Below are 20,550 nucleotides of genomic sequence, written 5' to 3'. Positions count from 1 at the left end.
AGTTTATTGGGCCAGCAGAGTTGCATCAATAGGACTGTTTACATTCTTGACAGCCAACATCTTGACCTTAGTATCTTTTCATTTCCCCTCAGTGAATATACCTTGCCTTATAGCAGTCATTCTTCACATATGTGCCATTTCTGCTTTCCTTTTTTTAAAATTTTGTTTCTTTCCCTAAGTTCCTGATGTCAGCCACTGTTACGGTTATAAATGTTACGTCTGACATGACTCGGATTTCTTGGTTGTATTTTTTTTTTTAAACAATTACATCCAGATGTAGTTTTCATCCTAGTCCGGATCTGTTCTAGGAAGTTTGGGTACCCAAGAGTACCCAAACTTACTATCAACAACTTCCTTCACAATGCTTGTGGTTTATAGTGGTTGTGATGATCCTCTAGTATGTCTTGTTTCCAACACAGAGTCCTAGGACAAAGGGGCTGTGGTAGCCTCTGTACTTGATAAACTCGAGGACGGATGTTGGAAATAAAACCAACCTAGAAGGGACCCCCACAGCGTGTGCTACCTCTATATTTGATTAAGATGTGGCTGACCTCACTAAGATGCTTTTACACTCAAATTGTGATGATGATGATGATGATGATGATGATGATAATTCTGGGCTGATGAGATATCTTACCTTAGTGATTCTCAATCTTCCTAATGCTGAGACCCTTTAATACAGTTCCTCATGCGGTGATCCCCCAACCATAAATTTATTTTATTGCTATTTTATAACTAATTTTGTGACTGTTATGAATCATAATGTAAATATATGATATATGGCTCCCAGTGGGTTCCTGACTCACACTGAGAATCACTGGATTAGTTGGTAAAGGGCTTGCCATACAAGGGTGAAGGCTTGAGTTCATTCTCCTGGCACTGAGGTAAAAAGTCTGGGCACATGGTGTGTGCCTGGAATCCTGGTTCCGGAGAGGCAGAGACAGGAAAAGCACTATGGCTTGTTGGCTAGGCAGTGTATCTGAACTGGTAAACCTCATGTTTAGTGAGAGACCCTGCTCCCCCCGACCCCCCAAAAGGAGGGAATATACACATTGCTCTCTCTTTAGAAGCACATACTGCTCTTGCAGAGAACCCGGGTTTGATCTTCAGCACCCACACGGCGGCTCACAGCCATCTGTAACTCCAGTTCCAAGAGAGCTGACGCCCACCCCTCCCCTTAGAAGGCACCAGGAACTCCCACGATGCACATGCATATATCTGGGCAAAAGTACTCATGCACATAAATAAAAATTAATAGATATTTTTAAAATACAAAAAATGCAAAAAATAAGTTAGAGAGATGAAAAAAGGCGCCCAACAGTGACCCCTGGCCTCTACACACACATATACCCACACGCAAACATGCACACACAAAATAAATCCATACCTACATAAAGAAAAAAAAGTCTTTAATTTCCCTATATTAAAAATCATCTCAGAAATATATCTAGAAGCCCCTGGAGAGTACAATTCAAATCAGTTCATTCTAAGTCTCCTTTGTGTAAATTCAAAGCAAATCATTTCTCTTGTGCCTCTGATTTTAAAACTAATTTTTACTTGTTCAATCTTTATCGTTTTAAACATCTAAAATGAAAAAGGTTCATTCTGAGGGGACCAGTCTTCTCTACTTAAGATGTTTCTAAACAGTCTGAAAAGGAGCAGCGATGACGTCATGGGCAGATTGTGTGTCACTTTGGAGTGAAGGGCGTGCAGAGAACTTCAATATTTTTCTCAGAAGAGATGAAATTTAAATTCTTATTCATGTGGAGAGGAAAATCCAAGAACTAAACCTTCTATTAAAGAAAACCAAAAAAAAAAAAAAAAAAAAAAAAAAAAAAAAAAAAAGAGCGTAATTTAGAAAATGCAGCCTGGAAATGCCAGCGCATAAAAATGCCTTCATTTTAATCACAGACCACTTTTGACTTAACCCGTATTCAAGTGAGGAATGCCAAGGAAGGCTTAAAGTCCTTTTCTCCAAAATTGGGAAATCTGCCAACCACTAGCAATTGAGTAATTATTTTTCCCCACAGGACACTTTGGGCTTATTGGAATGTGGTTTAAGAAAATAATCAGACTCAAAGAAATCCCCATGCCAGGGTAACACGGAGTGGTCACGATGCTCTTTTTGGGGTCATGGTGAGCTCTGTTCGCAGAAACGTGCTCATGCTCCGCTTCGGTAGCACGGGCAGCTCAGACCCTCCCAGGAGACTTCGGCAGTTTTAGAAAACTCTAGCCGCTTCGTTTATCCTTCATCCCTAACAAGAAACGCAGCCAACATCTTCTGGGCCCCCACTCTGGAAAGAACACTGTTCACGACGCTGATGATCAGAGATCATTCTGTTCAAAGCAGTGCCCCGAATGCGTTCAGCAGGACACCCCTTTCTTGACATAAATTGACGTGCAAGTTTGAAAAAAAAAAAGTCACTCCATTGATAGTTATCGTTTAGAGGTATCGCAGAGGCCATATTAAGGAATTTATACATACCATCTTTGTAATTTTGCCAGTTCTCGCGGAGTTCCTACCCAGCAGGCCTTGGAGAGGAGGCTCGGTGAAGAGCTGTTCTTCCGGAGGACCTGGGGTTCATTCCCAGCACTCCCACGATGGCTCACGACCACTTATCGTTTTGACTTTTCTGAACAAACGCTCACACATGGTGCGCATACGTTATAGGCAGACAAAACACTCGTGCACATAAAAATAAATTAAAAAAAATTTTTTTTTAAGATGTTCGTACTTCTGCTCTGTAATACAGAGGTGCCCGAGAGGGCCTCAATAACCATTTCCCAGAATGAGCTAGTTTAGATAACACTAACTCTCCGTGTTCTCGTTGAATTATTTATATCTATCCTCGGAACCATCTCGAAGAAAATTTTAATAGATCCAAGACTTGGTGTCTTTAGGATACAGCACCTACTTTCTCCGTTAGTTTCTACATCGGGGTCGAGCTGCTCCAACCCAGGCAATTCCTCCGCCTAACGGCTGAGTAGTGGCGAGGGTGGCGGAAGGATCTGGAAGTCTGAACACGAAGTATTGCTCACAGAATGAGCAATACAATCTCCAAGTCTTCAGCGCTTCATGGGACTCAGACTTTACTCCTTGCATCTGGCTTTCCGCTTGTTTTGAACCATAGACTCATTTGTAAGCAAATGGAAGGTTGAAAACTTTAATAAAAAAATGGAACTAGATTATCATCCGAGGTTTTCTTTTTCTTTTTTCTTTTCTTTCTTTCTTTTTTTTTTTTTTTTTTTGCCTCTAATTTAAAGATTTACTTCTGGCACAAGGCTAGGGTGCTGGTAGAAGACAGACTACAGTATCAAAAAATGATGTCATATTTTAAAGAATAATCTCTGCTCCCTAGCGTTTATATTATGTAATAAAATATTAGAACACAATGTATTCCTAGTCTTGGAGACGGAGTTTGTATCGGCAGCTAGTAAGGGCTCTGAGAAACCTTGCAGACATGTTCTAGCCAGGTGTTTGACACAGTACAATTTGGTATTAACATATCATTTGCATTCTGCGGGAGACGGTGAGAACAAACATTTTAATACCAAATATCTTCTTTCTTTTTTTATGTTTTATTTCTTAATCTTATTTTTTTTTAAAAAAAAATTAATGCATCCGCAGAAAGAACTATGTACTGAGTCCCGGAACACTTACGCAATAACAGCACCTTAGATTATGCCACGTTGCTTTATCTGGTTTTTAAAGGTAATATCAAAGCAGCATCAAACGCTGTGATTGTTTCCTTCCGTACTTTTGTAAAAACAAGAAGTTTTCTTCACACATTTACAGTATCTGTGCTCCCTCGATCAGAACGAATAGTGCTTGTGTCACGGCGTCTAGCACTCAGTCGCTGTTCATATTTATGCCTGCCCCGTATGTTTTCACTGTTATTTATATAGGTGTCTGTGTATGGGCACGGGTATGTATGTATGTGCATGCATGTGCCTGAGGAGGTGAGAAGAGACTTGTGAGCTGCCTGGTGTGGGCGCTGGACGCTGAGCTCAGGAACTCAGGTCCTCTTCAAGAACAATACACGCTCTTAAACCACTGAGCCATCTCTCTAACCCCTCTTGTTTCATTGTTTTAAGGGCATAGTCTATTGACTATGAGTATCAGAGCCAGTGCAGCCATTGTCCAATCGGCTTGAAATTGATTCATTTTCCTGCTTACAAATTCAAACTCCTTTAACCATCACTCCCAGTTCCCACATTCATCTCACCTTCCAGGAATGAATAACCTGTGTTCTGATTTTAGTCACTTACCTATTTGGGACATTTTACATTTTCCACATCTGCTAAATGGTCCTTTGTGTCTGACCCCACTCCTGTAGCATAGGTTTTCAAGATCTCCACAGTGCTGCATATTTCACTGTTCCATTTCTTTTCATCTCCAAGTAACTTTTCACTGCATGGACAAACCATGAATTATCCATTCCCCAGTTGATGGGCATCTACATTGCTTCCATTTTCCTGACTTCTTTATAGCAAAAACCGACCAACCAACCAAACAAACAAACAAACAAAAAAAACAACCAAGCAACCAACCAACCAAACAAACAAAAAAAAACCCAACCCTTTTTAGAATAAAATCTTCAGACACGGAAATGAGAGAACAAAATAATAAACCTTCAAGCAACATGTCTGAGTTCCCACAGTACACTCTTCCGGTACCCTCTCCTTTCTGGTATAAAGCATTCACTACCATTTTCTTAATCTCCGAGTTCTCGAAAGCAAAGCCAAGACACTGTATTATTTTACCTGTAAACATTTCATTGTGCATTTATAAATGTTAAAAATATTCCAAATTTCATATCAGTTCATGGTATCTGAGATTTAAATAAATAGATAGATAAATAAATAAATCATACTAACCCCTAGGTGTCATCAACCATATGGCTCACTGGTGTCCTTACATCAAGGAAGATGTTTGTCTTCATATATCAGATTTGATTTGTCTCATGGATATTAAAATCAACTGATGGGCTAGAGAAAATTATTCTTTCCTGGTTGTTGCTAGGCAGGAAGACCTTTCCACCTGCCGGTTTCTTCCAGTTCCCAAAATGTTCAAGCCCAGTTTTAGAGGCGCCTAAGCCCAGAAGTCAAAGAGGTCAACAAAGCAGGAATTGCAATATGTGGAGAACTCAGTTTAAATCCAAGACTCTGTGAATCCAAGCATTGGGATACTGATAGATTTCAGGAAGGATTATTCAGCCAGGACTCCCTCCCATCCACTCAGGCCACAGATGACAGTCAAGGCCAAGGTCACAGAGGGGAAGGCACTGCCATGGCCAGATGATGAGGCTCATTAAGCAAACTTTCCAGGGCATCATCTGCTCCTTTCATGAGCGTCTTTTTTCTGTTGACTTTTCTTCGCCTTTCAACCCTCTCCGAGGGAAAATTATACTGTTTTTCATTGAAGTAGAAACAGAAGCTTTAAAATAATATTTAAGAGCTTCTAGAACTCTTTTTGACACAAAATTCATGCTTTTCCAGGCTATCCAAGAAAATAGCAGCATTATTCTCCCATTATAACTGTAACTGTTACTATGTTTACTGAGTAGTTGTGTAGTTATTAAGGGTGTGTATTTTGCCTTGAAACTGAGTGATGAACTTAACTGGTATAGCTTTAGAAAATGGTGTGTGTGTGTGTGTGTGTGTGTGTGTGTGCATGTCAAAAAAATGAGGGCTGAAGAACTCGGGGAGTATAATTGGGTGCTTTCTCTTGGATATGGCATGAGCGTTGCAATCATGATCTCTCAGCTGCTCTGATCGTCTGCGTAAGTTCTGAAAAGAAACAAAGGGATGCGTCACATTATGTGGGTAAGAGGGCGACTAGCTGCATGATGGGGGTCAAAACAGGAGTCAGAGTAGGAGAAGAGAGAGGGTAAGGGGATGTGAATGTGACCACGGTGCTCTGTATGCAAATATCACGCACGTGCCAGTCTCACAACAGTGCTGGGTCCAGTGCTGTGAAGAGTGAGACATGAGAAATGTGAGAACCATCGCTGAGATAGAATGCGAGGAAGTCTGGTCTGGAGTAGTGTGTTTTAAGCATGTGTCCCTAGGTAGTGTTAAGGAACACTAGAAAGCATTTGGCATAGCATCTGAGCCGTGTTATGTTTGTCTAGACGGCTACGTTTTGTGATAGTTTTTGTTTTGAACATCAACAGCTCCCAGTTTCTCTATGGAGTATGTGATCTTCCACTTCCAAAACATTATCAACTAATTATCTTCGGGGTTGATAACGGGAACCATGTGAAGTTCTTTGGAGATGATGTGGTTTTTCCAACTTCTTATATCTTATTGGAAATTTTAAAAGACTAGATCAAACATGGTTAAACAAACGAATCAATGGACGGACGGATGGATAAATGGGTAACCGCTTCTCTTTCTTTACTCAAGTTTTGGAAAGTTTGGATCAAATAGTGAGCACTTATTAATTGCTCTGTCAAACACTCCATCAATACCATGCAGGAAATTTTAAGAATAGAAAGAGACTAAGTGTCCTCTACAGGACATGGCACAAACAGAGGTCAGATGTCTTGGTAGGCCACGGCTAAAGAAATACTTCAGAAGTAGACCTCAGAGCCAATTTTAAACAGGCAATTCAAGGGCTCTGTATTTGTGCCTGGAAACCACACAATTAAACATTAAACATTACTTAAACTCCTGTGAAACAAAGATTTGGGGATGCCGGACACAGTCTAGGTGCATCATTCAGAACCTTCTCAGTGAGATGAGACTCTAAAAATTCAAAGCACCTTTCTTCTTCATGGGCTGTTACTTGGAGAAACCAAGAATAAAGTCAAACTCTAGAGCTACGTCCTCAGGGATGGTGAACATTTATGCAATCTTATAGTTTATGAATTCTGGTCTCTTTCTTCATTAGGAAGAAGAAAATTTCTTTTCTCCCCTGAACAAAAGGTAATGTTACTAGAAGAGATGGAAGGACCAAGAGACTGGCAAGAATCATCTCAGAAGGATTAGGCACTCCACACTGGCACTGAAAACACATTGGACCACCGTGTCTTTGCTGCTTAGCACAATCATTGTGCCTGGGGTGTCATCTTGTAGATGTGGCTGTTCCGTTTTAGAAGACAGAAAACTGCCACGGGAGAAAACCAAATAAGACAGGAAGGGGAAGCTGATTCCGGTCTGACTCCAGAAGTGGGATGTCTCTCATGAGCTGTCCAACCAGCATTTAGACAAAGGACACACAGATGAGTAAATACGGGTTCTTCTTGGCTCTTATGGGCAGCAAAACGGAGCTATATCTTCCTTGCAAAAGGCAGTCTAAAAACTTTCTTGAGTTCCTGCCTCAATTTGCATTTTGGAACCCAGAGAAGGAAAATTCATTTAAAATAGATTATCTGATGACAAGGAGTCAGACTTATGAAAAGAATATTTAAGCTTTATAGCAATGAGGGGAAGAATAAAATACTTTCCTCACTGGAGGATAATCTTTGTGAAATTAAACATGTGTAACGATTTCTCCAAACACGTCAAGGAGCTTGATAATAGCAATGAGGTCAGAAGTGGAAAAGATGGAAAACATCTCATCCAAGGAAATACGTAAATATGTAATTTGACACATATAACCACAAATCCTAATTCATATGCATTATGTATTTTTGCCCAACTAAATTAGTAGATTACCTCGTGGACCTGCATGACTGGTAGTAGTCAAATATCACTTCAACATTACTCTTTAATGTAATCAGGAGCAAATCATTAAAAAAAAGTTTATATTGTAAGTGTCACAGATGTCCAATAGATATCTTGAAGGAACAATGATAAAATATGCCTTCAACCATTTCAAGGAATTTCACATTTTTCATTTTCCTTTGCAACTAAATTAAGCTCAAGTTCTGTTTTCTGTTTCTATTTAGATGTGTCTGCCCAGGGAAAGTACTAGACCCAGAAATCAAATCAAATATAATGTTGGGGAAAAAAATCAGTTGACTAAAATTAATTCTCCTAGATATTAACTATGTTTTTTTCCCAGTAGAGGGAACTTGACCAGGCTTAACCCCTCTCTCCATGGCTCTTCTGAGCTACTCAATAAATCAAGGAAAGTAGATTTTAAGTGTCGTTTTGGTTCTAACACAAATAAAATTTCAAATTGCTCCATGAACTAAATCAGCAATCCTTAGACCAATTCATTTTACATTCCTTCAAAATGGAGACCAGCTCTTGTAAATTTTACAAGGGGGTGGGGGGACAAAGGATTCATCTCTTCCACTCTAGTTTGCCTTTGAACATGGTCTCAGATTCTCAGCCTGTATGGGGGCATTGTCTGCCAATTTATTTTTCCCAAGAACTTTTACTGTGATGATTCGATAAGAAACACTATTTTTCCCCCAAAGGTATTCGGTTATTTCCTTAGTTTCTATTGGGGTACATAAGTTCTTAGAGTTTTCTTTTTGTTTTCAATGAGTTTACATTTTCATTCCTTTCTCTTTGATTCAAACTGAAGGCTTTCTATTTGGGCTATTTTATCTCTCTGCTCTAGGAGAGCCAGACTTTAAGCTCTCCCCCAGGCACCCTGGCAGCAGGCCACGCCATCTGCAATGAACACACATCTTCACCTATTCAGTCTATCCAAGCTCAGCCAGTTCTGGTCATTTTACGTTACCGGAGTCTTTGAGGAGAATTCATTTTTCACTGATTTATTCCTTACTCTTGCTCTGGAACTTTGAATTCAGCTTGCAAGTGATCTAGTACAGAAACAAAGCGCTGAGATTTCTCACACTGAGTTAAGTAACAGATAGAAAGTTCTGGAGCCCATTCATTGTCTTTATTGCAGTGGACTGGCTGAGCACATTTGAATGCCCTTGACGGGTTCCAGATTTGAGTTTAGGAGACGTTAAGACAGGAAAAATGATTCTCAGTAAAGCCTGCTTGTCTTTGACCCTTCTCTGTAGGCCACCTTTTCTTCTTCTCAAGGTGGTATCAGATTGGTTTCTTTATCTCTTTCCCTGGTGAAAAATTCATATTGAATTTCTTTTTCTTATCACTATGATAAAAGAAAATATGCTTTCCTATTACCAGTGCATAATTCCAAAAATTTAATTTTTAAATTTAAATGCTGAATATGGATTTTAAAAAAAACTTTCATATACACAACAACATCTATGTGAGATCTGGTAAGCAGAGGAGTGCTTAGTCATAGCTGGAGGTCTCTTGTGCAGGCTTTTGGTTAGAAAAGCACCACGGTAGAATATAATGAGGGGACGATATCCATGGTTATAAAATAGGCAAGAATTCTAAGCTCACATAACCAGCTTGGAGGTGTCGAGAACAGACAATCTGCTTCAGCATCGAGTTTTGTCTTTGAGCAAAATTGGGACATCTGTTCAAGAGGCAAACATATTATCTGAAAAACTGCTCAGGATGAACTTCCAATACTTAGAGGTTATTTTTTTTTAACTTCCTGTGTTATTCACATTGTTTGTCGTTGGACAAGGTACAGAAGAGTTAAATGGTAAAACCGACCTCCAGGAATTAGAGTCATAATTAAACTTTCTTGACTGGAGATGTAATTTAGTGGCATAGTGCTTGCCTAACATGCCCAAGGTCCTGGGTTCAAATCTCAGCACTGCGGAGAATATGTAAATAAACAAATAAACATTTGTGAAAGTTAAAGCTTACTGGAACATAAGAGGCTTCACTACCCAAACTCTTAGTTCTGGCAGACGCTCACTCAGTAAATAAAAAATTCTCCTCTGCCAGATCCTTCCTTGTGGGTCTGAGGGCTTCCCTGAGCCGAAGTTCGGAGCCGGAGTCCGAACACACACAGAGCAGCTTGAGTTTACATTTAGCATGCTGGGCTCTGGGCAAGGGCTTTGTTCACATACCTAGCAGCCCACTGGAGTGTCTTTCCGTGGCACTCATGTAGAACTAGGCTGACCTCTCAACGATCCTTCGGTTTCTCCAGAATTCCTTGAGGGTGGAGGCAGTGTTTTCTTTACCTGTGACTGGTTCTTTTCTCTTCCTTTTCCATAGAGTTAGTTATGCTGTGATTTCTATCTCAGAGCTGCTTCTCTCTTACACACTATATATATGTATGTGCATACATATATGCATGTATATGTCTCTATACACAGACACATGTGTGCACATATATGTACTTATGCACACAGGCACATGTACATGTATGTATCTATACACAAATGTGCTCACATACATATACATATGTATATAAACACACATATACACATATTTACACAATATACATACATATCTGTATATGAGTATATGTACACATGTATATGTGTGTATGTGTGATTATATATTATACTCTATGTATATAATATATACATACACATATACATAACATAATCATATATATACACAATCACATACACACATATATACATATATATATATATATGTCCATATGTAGTGAGAATTTTGTAAGTTTTGATATTGTAAAGAAGCAGCAATATTCTGCGAATATGTTTCTGTTTTAATCCCAGGTGTGGGGATGATATGGGGCTGCTTCAAAGCAGTGACTATGATTTGTCTTGTGCTCTGGCAGAAGTGTGATTTTTCTAAGAGCAGATCGTTTCTGCAGGTGTGCAAAGTTTCGAATTCTGAGGACTCTTCAGAGGGCATGGAAATGCTAGATCCCAAAGAGGCAGTGTGGCTTGGTGGTTGGTGGTTGGATGTTGTTGGCTGAAGCTTCTTTCTTTCATGTGCAAAGACATAATAATAAGAAGAAATAAAGTATTGTGAAGATGGCAAAGTTCAAACGTGCCCCAAGGAACTCCATGGCCCTAATCAGAAAAGTAGTCTAATGATGACGTCACCCTTTTCCCCCTGTATCCATTTTTCTCTCCTGCCTAGTGTTAGGGGGTGGAAAGGCCCACCAAAAAGGGGGGATGGAAAGGATGGAAGACGAACCCACAAAGTAGCAAATGCTGGCTACATACATACACACACACACACACACACACACACACACACACACACACAAAATATACTTGTCCTTAATACTAGATTCCACTAGAGCCCTTTAGCCTTCAAAGGACCAATGATACAAAAAGGAAATGCATAAAGGATTTGCAGTTGCAAATAGAGAACTGAGTGAGGGGCATCCTCCCAGGAAAGAAGCTGACATTGCCTTACTTTATGATGGATCTCTCTGGTACAGACACATAGCATTAGGAGTCCACTGAGGACCCTTCATGACCGTTGTCCAGCTTGCTATGGTGGCCTCCCTCTTGTTCCGTTTCTTCCCCCACTTGACACATATTCAGGTGATCTTTGCTTACTGGGCTTTCTGCTAAAATTGATTTTATTTAATACCTCAGACTGCTATGTGAATTCTCTCTGCTAATAGGGTCATAGAATATATCTGCTCTCTCCTCTCACAGTTCTGGGTTGAGATTTGCCAGGGCAGGCTGAGGCCAAAGAAATTTCTGGCAATAATATATCAGCATCTGACAGCTGCTGTAAGAATACCTGTAGCTCGGTGACTCCCAAGTGTGTGTGTGTGTGATTGTGTGTACATGTATGTGTGTGTGTATGCGTATGATTGTGTATGTGTCATTGTGTGTAATATACATATGTACACACATATGTGTGTGAATGTATATGTGCTTGTGTGTGTGTTGGGGAGACTACAGCAAAGAATCACAGTTACCAAAAATATAAAAGACATTTGAAAAGTTGTGGGCTTACAAGTGAGCGAGGAGATTAATTAGCTAGAAAAAGAATTCAAAACCCAGGGAGCTGTCAAGAGATAGAAGGAAAATTATTTTCTTCCTTCCCTTTTATTCTCCATAACAGACCAACAGCTTGCAAATTCCCTTTTTATTACCATGCAATCAAGGTGCATTGCTTCCTCACAAGACAATTAGTTCTTATTTGTTTGAGTGAGCACTTTATTATTCAAAGGGAAATAGAAGTATTTCTTGTACCAAACACCTCCTACCTAATACTAATCTGTAATATTCGTGTTGGCAGTAGAATGTTCAGTTCTGTTATATCCCGGTAGTGATCTGGAATGAGAGTCTATCTCTGGCACTTGTGGTGATGCTGAGAGCAGTAGGACTTGCGTGTTGAACGTTCCTCATGTGCTGGATAGCTGTGTGTCACCAAGTTTCCCAGCAACTCTGTAGAACAAGGTCAAGTCCACAGTTGCTGTTGTTTTCAGTTTAGATCTACGGACAAGAAAATAAACCCAGAGGGTGCAAAAGTGAGTGGGAAGCCCTACTGTGCTGTGGAAAGAAGGGTCGAGATATCCCTCGGTTGTTCTTTTGTTCTTTACATGGTTCATTGGTGGACTGTCTTGAAGATTAATATCTATGTGATCAGTTCCCGAGCTGAACTTAACCAAACATTCCTATTTTACAATTAATAATTTCACTGCCAAGTAATGAGGTAGGTAGAAGAGAAGGAAGGTGAACACTTGTCAACACTATGCAGAAATCAGGGAAATGTATTAAAGAAGTTTCCCTTCAAAGAATGTGTTTGCTTTTTATCTGTGTGTAATTGCACGTTTGCATGTGTATTGCATGAGTGCAGTGGCTGAAGGAGGCCAGAAGAGGGCATCAGAATGTCAGGAACAAGAGTTTACAGATGGTTGTGACCCATAATGTGGGTGTTGACATCATACCTGGGCCCTCTGCAAGAACAATAAGGGCTTTCTCTCTCTCTCTCTCTCTCTCTCTCTCTCTCTCTCTCTCTCTCTCTCTCTCGACAGGGTTTTTCTGTGTAGCCCTGGCTCTCCTGGATTCGCTTTGTTGAGCAGGCTGGCCTCGAACTCACAGAGATCTGTTTGCCTTTGCCTCCCTGAGTTGCTGGGATTACAGGCATGTGGCACAGCACCTAGCTCACCGTAAGTGTTCTTAACCACAGACATCTCTCCATCCCCAAGAGTTTCTCCAGGATTAATAAATAAAACTGAAGGGCTGGGAAGTGGGTAGTTCAGTAAGTGACCAGCCTTGCAAGCATATAGATCTAAGTTCAGATCTCTAGCACCCACATAAGAGGCCACTGTAAGCCGCAGGAGCCCGTAATCCTAGTGCTTGGAGAAGGTGATGATTTCTGGGCTTTCTTGACCATCCAGTCTCGCAGAGTCATTGAGCTCCTGGTTCGGTGTAAGACATTTGTTCACAATTAAGGTGGGGAGAGATGGAAAAAGACGCCTGAATCTCTGCTTGGAGAAGGTGATGATTTCTTTCTTGACTCTTGGCTTTCTTGACCATCCAGTCTCGCAGAGTCATTGAGCTCCTGGTTCCGTGTAAGACATTTGTTCACAATTAAGGTGGGGAGAGATGGAAAAAGACGCCTGAATCTCTGGCTTCCACAAGCATGCACACACTTACAGCCCCCCCCCATACTCACACACACAGGCAGACCTACACACAGGTGTACATACACACATTCAAGAAGGAAAGGAAAACAGAAAAAAAAAATTTGAGGCATACCTGCTCGAGGTCAAACAGCGTGTCACGCTCACATTTTTCTTTGTCACGAGAAGTTAAGTGCTCTAAGTAACTAATTTATTTTAATGTTGGGAGGTCTCTATTAATATTTCTGCACTGTTTAGATAAATAATTTGCCGCTACTGTTGTTTTTCAGCAATTTTGTCGGGCTATTTTAGTGCATTCTTTCCATAATATCTAATACGGAAATTCTCATCAATTCAACCCTCCAGATTTTATTAGGTTCTGCATGTTCAGAAAATAACATCATCAAAGTAGAGTTATCTTCACACAAGCAGGACAATTATATTGATATATCATGTGTTGTATTTTAATTTCAAAATTATTGCCTCATTGTTTTCTCCTGGAGCCCGGTTTTATTTCTTTCTTCTTATCATTAAAGGTACAGTGACAGGCAATTCGCCCTTAAAAAAAAAGGAAAGGGAACAGAAAAGGTTTTCTTAAAAAAAAAAAAAAAGTGTAGCTAGAAAAATCTCCCACAGAGTGAATTCCCAGTGTGATGGAGGATGTAAATTTAGCCCAGTGTGAGTCAAACAATCAAGTTAGGAATTTTAATTTAATGGTTTGTTCCTTTGAATTGTTAGCTGTCTCCCTCATTGTGTAAGTGTTGTTTGAATCGGAGAAAATTAAACTAAAATGTGCTGAATTTACCCTAATCAGGTTACTCTGGGAGTTCTCATTCATAGGTAAAATGACGGACAGGGGAAAAGACAAAGAATATAAATTGATATGTGTGCAAAGATGTTTACCTGACATCACTGGAATAATGACTGTACCATCCCTCAGTACCCCAAATATTTAGTTTTGAGGTGGCTGTGTGATCTTTACAAATTTAACAGGCTCGGGGAATTATCATTTCCATGTTCGCACAACCTGACGATCCTAGGTTTTTGGTATGTTTGTGAGAAACCTCAGTCCCACCCAGATTCAAGAGGCCTCCAGTCAGCTTGGCCTCATTCGCTTGGCTGTGCAAATAAGTGGCTCGAAGGAGGAGTAAAATAAAACATAAAACAACATGTCAGCGTAAGACCCAAGCATTTTTATAATTTACTAAATAGGCCAATTGATCTAATAGGTCTAAATGATTACAGAGCATATGTTTGGAATTATGATTGTAAGGTTGGGGAACACACAGCACTCTTCTTGGAAAGTAAGAAAACATTAAAAAAAAGCCCATCAAGAGAGAAGTAACTTGGCTACAAGCCCTTTGTGTGTTAATTCAATTCATGAGGAAAGAAACGTTAATACAGTGAGCCGTTTGGCAGTGACATGAGGCTCTTACCATGGAGAGACTTTGAAATGAGAACATGCGAGTGCGTTCCGGCCATACACATTCATCAGTTTTGTGTCAGGTACTCTGAGGGAACATATATTCAGAGGGAACATACCGCGTCAGGCACCGGCTGGGCTGCCATTGCTTGAGGTGGAGAAAGGACTCCTTCCTCTTCACCGCGTGGAGTCTGCTTGCCTGAGAGCACTCACGGTGTCCCACACGGCTGTCACGACTCCCGACTCCCCTTCCTCAGCACGCCTTTCTGCCTTTCAAATGATGGTGGTCCTGTCTCCCATACAGCGGCATAGACCTTCTGGGCACAAACGCCGAGAACACAGAGGCTCGAGACATTTCTGCTGTGTCTATATCTCCGCAGCAGAGAGGGTGGGACTCATGGATCAGGCCTGCTGAGCTCTGGACAGATTGCTCCTGGCTCGTTGCAGGGGGGAGGATGGTTTGGACCAGTTAACCAAAGTCAGGCATGTCGACCTGTCTCTTTCAGCAGTTATAAAAGACATTTCTCATGGGGTGGACAAGCATGTGAGCGTTAGGCAGTTGGGCTATGAAGAGCAACATGAAGCAGAGAAAGGCAAAGCATGTGCCTGTTCATATGTGTACAGGTGATCAGGTGTGTCAATAAAGGGTGAGTCAGATCATTGGTTGGTCCTTGGTGTTGTAGCAAGTGATGCCATTCTTTTTTAATTTATGCATTTTTTGTTATGTTCTTGTTATTTGGCCTGCGTGTATGTCTGTGCCTGGTGCCCAAGTAGGCCAGAAGAGGGGTTGGATACTCTAGAACGGCATCTAAGGAAGGTGGTGAGCAGCCATGTGGTTGCTGGGAACTGAAGCGGGGTCCTTCGCAAGAGCAAGAGGTGCTTTTAACCACTGAGCCATCCCTCCAACCCCAAGGAAGTTACTTTAAAACAGACATCTCTGTTATGAGAGAGGAAATATAATACGATATAGGATAATAGCTTTTAAAACCCTGACTGCAATATCATCCTCAGCTAAGACTAGCCTCATTTGGATGGCTTTCCAGTGGACTGGGAAGTTTCTCGAAGACTTCTGGATGAATGCTTTTCAGTTTAATGTGTAAAGTATTGTCATATTTGTTCAGTGCTTGGGACAACAATTTTGGGAGCCGCTTTCCAGAGCCCTCAGCAAGCACCCAGTAAGCACTGACTTAGTTTAGGGCTTTCTTACCATAGAGTTCAAAACAGGACATAATTTAGTTGGGCTTTGAGGGAGGCTTGTAGTGCTGGGGAAAGGGAATGTGATAAAAGGAATAATTAATTGAGAAATGAATGATCTGGAGCATAATTATAATTTGTAGCCAGTGTATTAAAACCCTTAATTTTCCTTTGTAGAGAATTTCTACTCTTTAAAAAGAAATGAATAAAATAAAAATAAATGAATAAATAAATAAATGAACAAAATAAAAATAAGTTAATAATTGCACTCTTGTTTTCATGTCAATAATTAACAATAAATATGTGGTGTGTATATGTGTATGTGTTCATATGTATGTATGTGAGTGCATTCATGCATGTGTGGGGCCCAGAGGTCAACTTCAAGTGTCTCCCTCTATTGCTCTCCACTTTATTTTTTAAAGATTTATTTTTGATTTTTAATCAAAAATATTTTGATTAAAATATTTCATGTGTGTTTATGTGCGCTGAGTGTAGGAGCCCAAAGAGGCCAGAGCATCTGATCCCCTGGCATTTGAATTGCGGGCATCGTGAGCTGCCCAACATGGGCGCTGGGAACAGAATTCCACTCCTAAGCAAGAGCGGTTTGTGATCCTAACCACTGAACTGTTTCTCCAGCTTCGCCACTTTGTTTTTGAGGCAGAGTCTCCTCATTGAACCGGGAGCTGGTCAGGTCAGCTGGACTGGCAAAGCCAGTGGGTCCCTGGGTTCTGCCTATTTTAGCAACGTCAGCACTGGAATTACAGACGTATGTCAGGTGTTGCTGTCCAGAGGTGTAGAGAAGTCAGCAGCACAGGCTGAAGATTCAAGTATCCTTCTGAGGGACCACCCGCAGGAGCTGAAGAGCTGAAGAGGGGGCACCAGGGAAAGGTGTAGGGAGATCCCAGAGGCAAAACTTGAGGCAGAGCCTGGCTGCTGGAGTGATTCAGGTGGGAAGGCCTGGACACTTTCCTGCAAAGTATACAATGTTTGCAAAGTATAGGAAGTTTATAAAGGGAGTCCCTGGCAGGGAAGGGAGTGGCTTGAGTTGGTGTGAATCAATCTCATTTCTTAGATTTCTGATTCAAAAAACTCAGTGAGCTCTGCTTTCACTCAGCGTGGCATTGGACACTGCTTAAAAAGTATGGTTTACAACTTCCCTCACATTATAACAAAAAAGCCACCTGACATAAATCTGTCCAATCAGACACAAACATAAAGCCTAGATCATGTCCCCCTACAACTTGAAATGATAGCCTAAGTGGCAAGTCCTCACCTCCAGTATTATGTTTTCCTGGCATGTAGATGAAGTGTTTCATGTAGACTGGCCATTTCAGTTCATCATAGGGTTGACAGGCCATATTGATTCATCAGGTATCTATCTATAGATGATACAGCTTAAGTGTGGTCCCTTACAGACAGCAAGCATGAGTTTGGATGCTAAATGATGCCAGGACACCATAGCTAGCCATGGATGTATGGTCCTGACAGGGAAAAGCTCCTTAATCTCTTTAAGCCCTTGTTGAGTGGCCGGTTCTGTTACTTGTGACTGAAACTATTTCATATGTCCTGATAGATAGAAATGAATACTAACCACATGAGATTTTTCCGGGTTCATAGAATCTTCGTGGAATTCTAGAGGACATGTTGGGGAGGGGCAAACCTAATGATCCCACTGATACAGCTCCATGGATACAGAAGATGACATCAGAAGAGGCTACTTCCTCTTGAAGAGCCTTAGGAAATGTTCCGGGAGAGAGTCCTCCACCTCTTCAGATGCATTATTAGGGCTTCTCAGGCAAACAGAAACAGAAAATAATATATAGGACAGAGGGATGTCTACCGAAAAGCTGAAGATGGTCTCTGGTTCATAGTCAGACACATGTCAATCACTGTATATTTAAAAAAAAAAACAAACATTTTGGTGGGAAACACAGCAGGTCCCAGATGCAGTCTGAACAGGAGGTTTGCACGTAGTTTGCAGGCATCATGAGGCACTCGGAGAAGCTTGCTCTGGACCCATGCCACAGCTGGCTGTTCTATGATTTTGGCTCCTTGTTCTGAGCTGTGACTGCTTTGCTTACATTTTAGCAAACACGGTCATCAGAGAAAACCATGGCAAAGCCATGCCAAAGGAAAAGAACCAGACGCTCCTTTCTGTTCTCAACAACTTGACCTCCTCATCTACTTCCTTGTTTTTAATCTCATAAAAGTTACATGTCAATTTGACATTTGAAATAAACTGGAAAAAAGTGTGATGAACCGTGCTTCCTTTTTCAGGGTTTCGTCATCTTCAGAGTCTGTGCCAGGCATGGCGATTATCTAGGAATTCTTAGGAGGGTTATAAGCAATGATTGACAGGGTTTGGAGGTGTACATGTTTATGGATGACCTTCAACGGCACAGAATCACTGGGATGTCAGCCAGGCCGACATACAAGTGGGCATGTATTTGGATGTTGCTCTCTGGAATCTCTGTGAATTCATTAATTCACACTAATGAACTTCTGCTGTTAGAATATCTTTGCTTTAAAGCCTTCTTTGCTCTACTTTGGCATTACTCAACCAATTTCCAGGCTTGCTTCTTATATTTCTGTGACTTTGCAAGCCATATATGCACTCAAATAATTCCAAGAGTCCAGAAGAAGAAAGCCAAATATCAAGAGTCTGCAGCCCCTTTTTCTTCAATATATGACTATACCTCATGGACACCCCTAAAGACTCTTTTCCCTTGGAGTTAGGCTACCTCAACTCCAAGAGGTTCTAAAGCTCAAGCTGAAAGTCATTTATTAACCAAGGAATAAAGAGGGAACTTGCTCTTCTACTCCTTGGATACAAAGATCAGTGAGAGCCCTGTATATGTGAGGGCCACGTATATCTTTAGGAAGGCCACGTTTTCTTCTCAGCGACCTGAGGAATGGTCTTCAGAAGATGGCTTCTATGGAAGAACTTGTGTTTAGCAGCAGTCTTAAATAAGTTCTTTTATCCACAAGCCACCATCCTACTCAACACTGACACCTAGCTGGTACTCTCACTCGACTATTTACTGTCTCACGAGCAAAAACTCTTTCCTTTAAAATGGTGATTAAACTGGTAAAAACCTCCCCAGGAATTGCTGATAAATTCTAGCTATTGTATTAGGATCCTATTTCAACAGAAAAAGAAAAAAACAAAAATGAATGTTTTGGTCTTTTTGTTTGTTTGTTTGTATGTTTATATATCTTAGAAATCAAAAGCCCTAAAATCAAGGTATTGGAATGAAAGCCTTTCTCCCCACCAAATCTGAGTAACGCCATTTTTTTTTTTCACCTCTGCAATTTCCAGAAGCTTTTAAGATTTCCTGGCTTATGGGTCCTTCTGCCATCCTTAAAGCCAACAGTGTCACATCTTATAGCTCTGTCTATTTCTGCCTTTCTTTTAAGGACAGTATTTTCTTCTTAAGATCTGTAGCTTTTCATGTCTGTAATGCCCCTTTTGTCTTCTAGGGATGGCATAGTGTCAGGGCCCTGGGAGATCATTATGTGAACATCATCATCATCATCATCATCATCCTGTGACCACACATTGTGCAATGCTATTGGCCATACGATCACTGACTGACTTACCTTCACTGTGTCATACATGGTACATGATATCAGCCCTCCCCCAGAATAGTGGAGCTGGACCTACATGTGGGAGGTCCTCTGTCTGTCTGTGAGAGGAAGTGGGACTTTAGGAGGACTGAAATAGTGGTGACATCAGCTCACAGTGGAGAGCTGGGTTCCCAACACTGTGCTTCTGACTGAGGTTTAGACTGGCTTACAGTAAAATCCCCAGCTTTTGTTCACCATAAATCAGCAATATTTTTAAAACTTACTTTACCAGTAAAACCTTGGGTTAAATGAAACCCTATACCTATAACAGATATACCCCACTTCCTCATCTGGAGGTTCCAAACAGGGTCATCTCTCTTTTACTATTCAAATAAAAATTCCAGGCTCTATTTTGCTGTCATGGAAATCTCTCTTTCTTTCTTTGGATTTCTCTTCCCATAGCAAGCCCATAAACATTGGGAACACGTATAATATAAACCACATATAAACATCATAGATAAAAAATTTTTTTTTCTAGAATAATCATGATGCATAGGAGCCAAGAACATCACCAAGGTTGCTGTTATTGCTGCTGACTCCACAGGGAGTCCCTGATGGAGACGCACCACAGCACATGCTCCTGACATTAGCAGAGCTTCTCCTTTACTTCTTAGAACTTCCGGCAGAGGATTAGACTTTGGGTATGGGAAGTAAAAGGAGACTTCTCCCATAGTGTCAGGCAGAGCTCACCCTACTGATGCTCATGCTCCTAAGACTCTTCCATGGGATTGCTCTTTCTTGATGTATGTTACAACCATTTCCCCAAAGCACTGAGACCCAACGTGTCTGGATCCGGTACGTGAGAACGCTTCTTGTCTCAGACACAGATCCCATCCAGAATGGCTGTTTTATAACATCAGATGTTATCAGTCCACGAGGTAAGAGAAAGGCCTCCTTTGGGTCCAAGATGTACCCCATTTGATGTCGCCAAATAAGTTTTTAAAGGTAATAGAAATAGATTGAGCTGCAGGTGGCCAAAGCTTCGGGTACTCAGTGGCAT

Source organism: Meriones unguiculatus, chromosome 16 (genome assembly GCF_030254825.1).
Source record: "Meriones unguiculatus strain TT.TT164.6M chromosome 16, Bangor_MerUng_6.1, whole genome shotgun sequence".
Lineage (NCBI taxonomy): Eukaryota > Metazoa > Chordata > Mammalia > Rodentia > Muridae > Meriones > Meriones unguiculatus.
The sequence above is the reverse complement of the archived record's forward strand: the minus strand, read 5'-3'. Positions refer to the sequence as shown.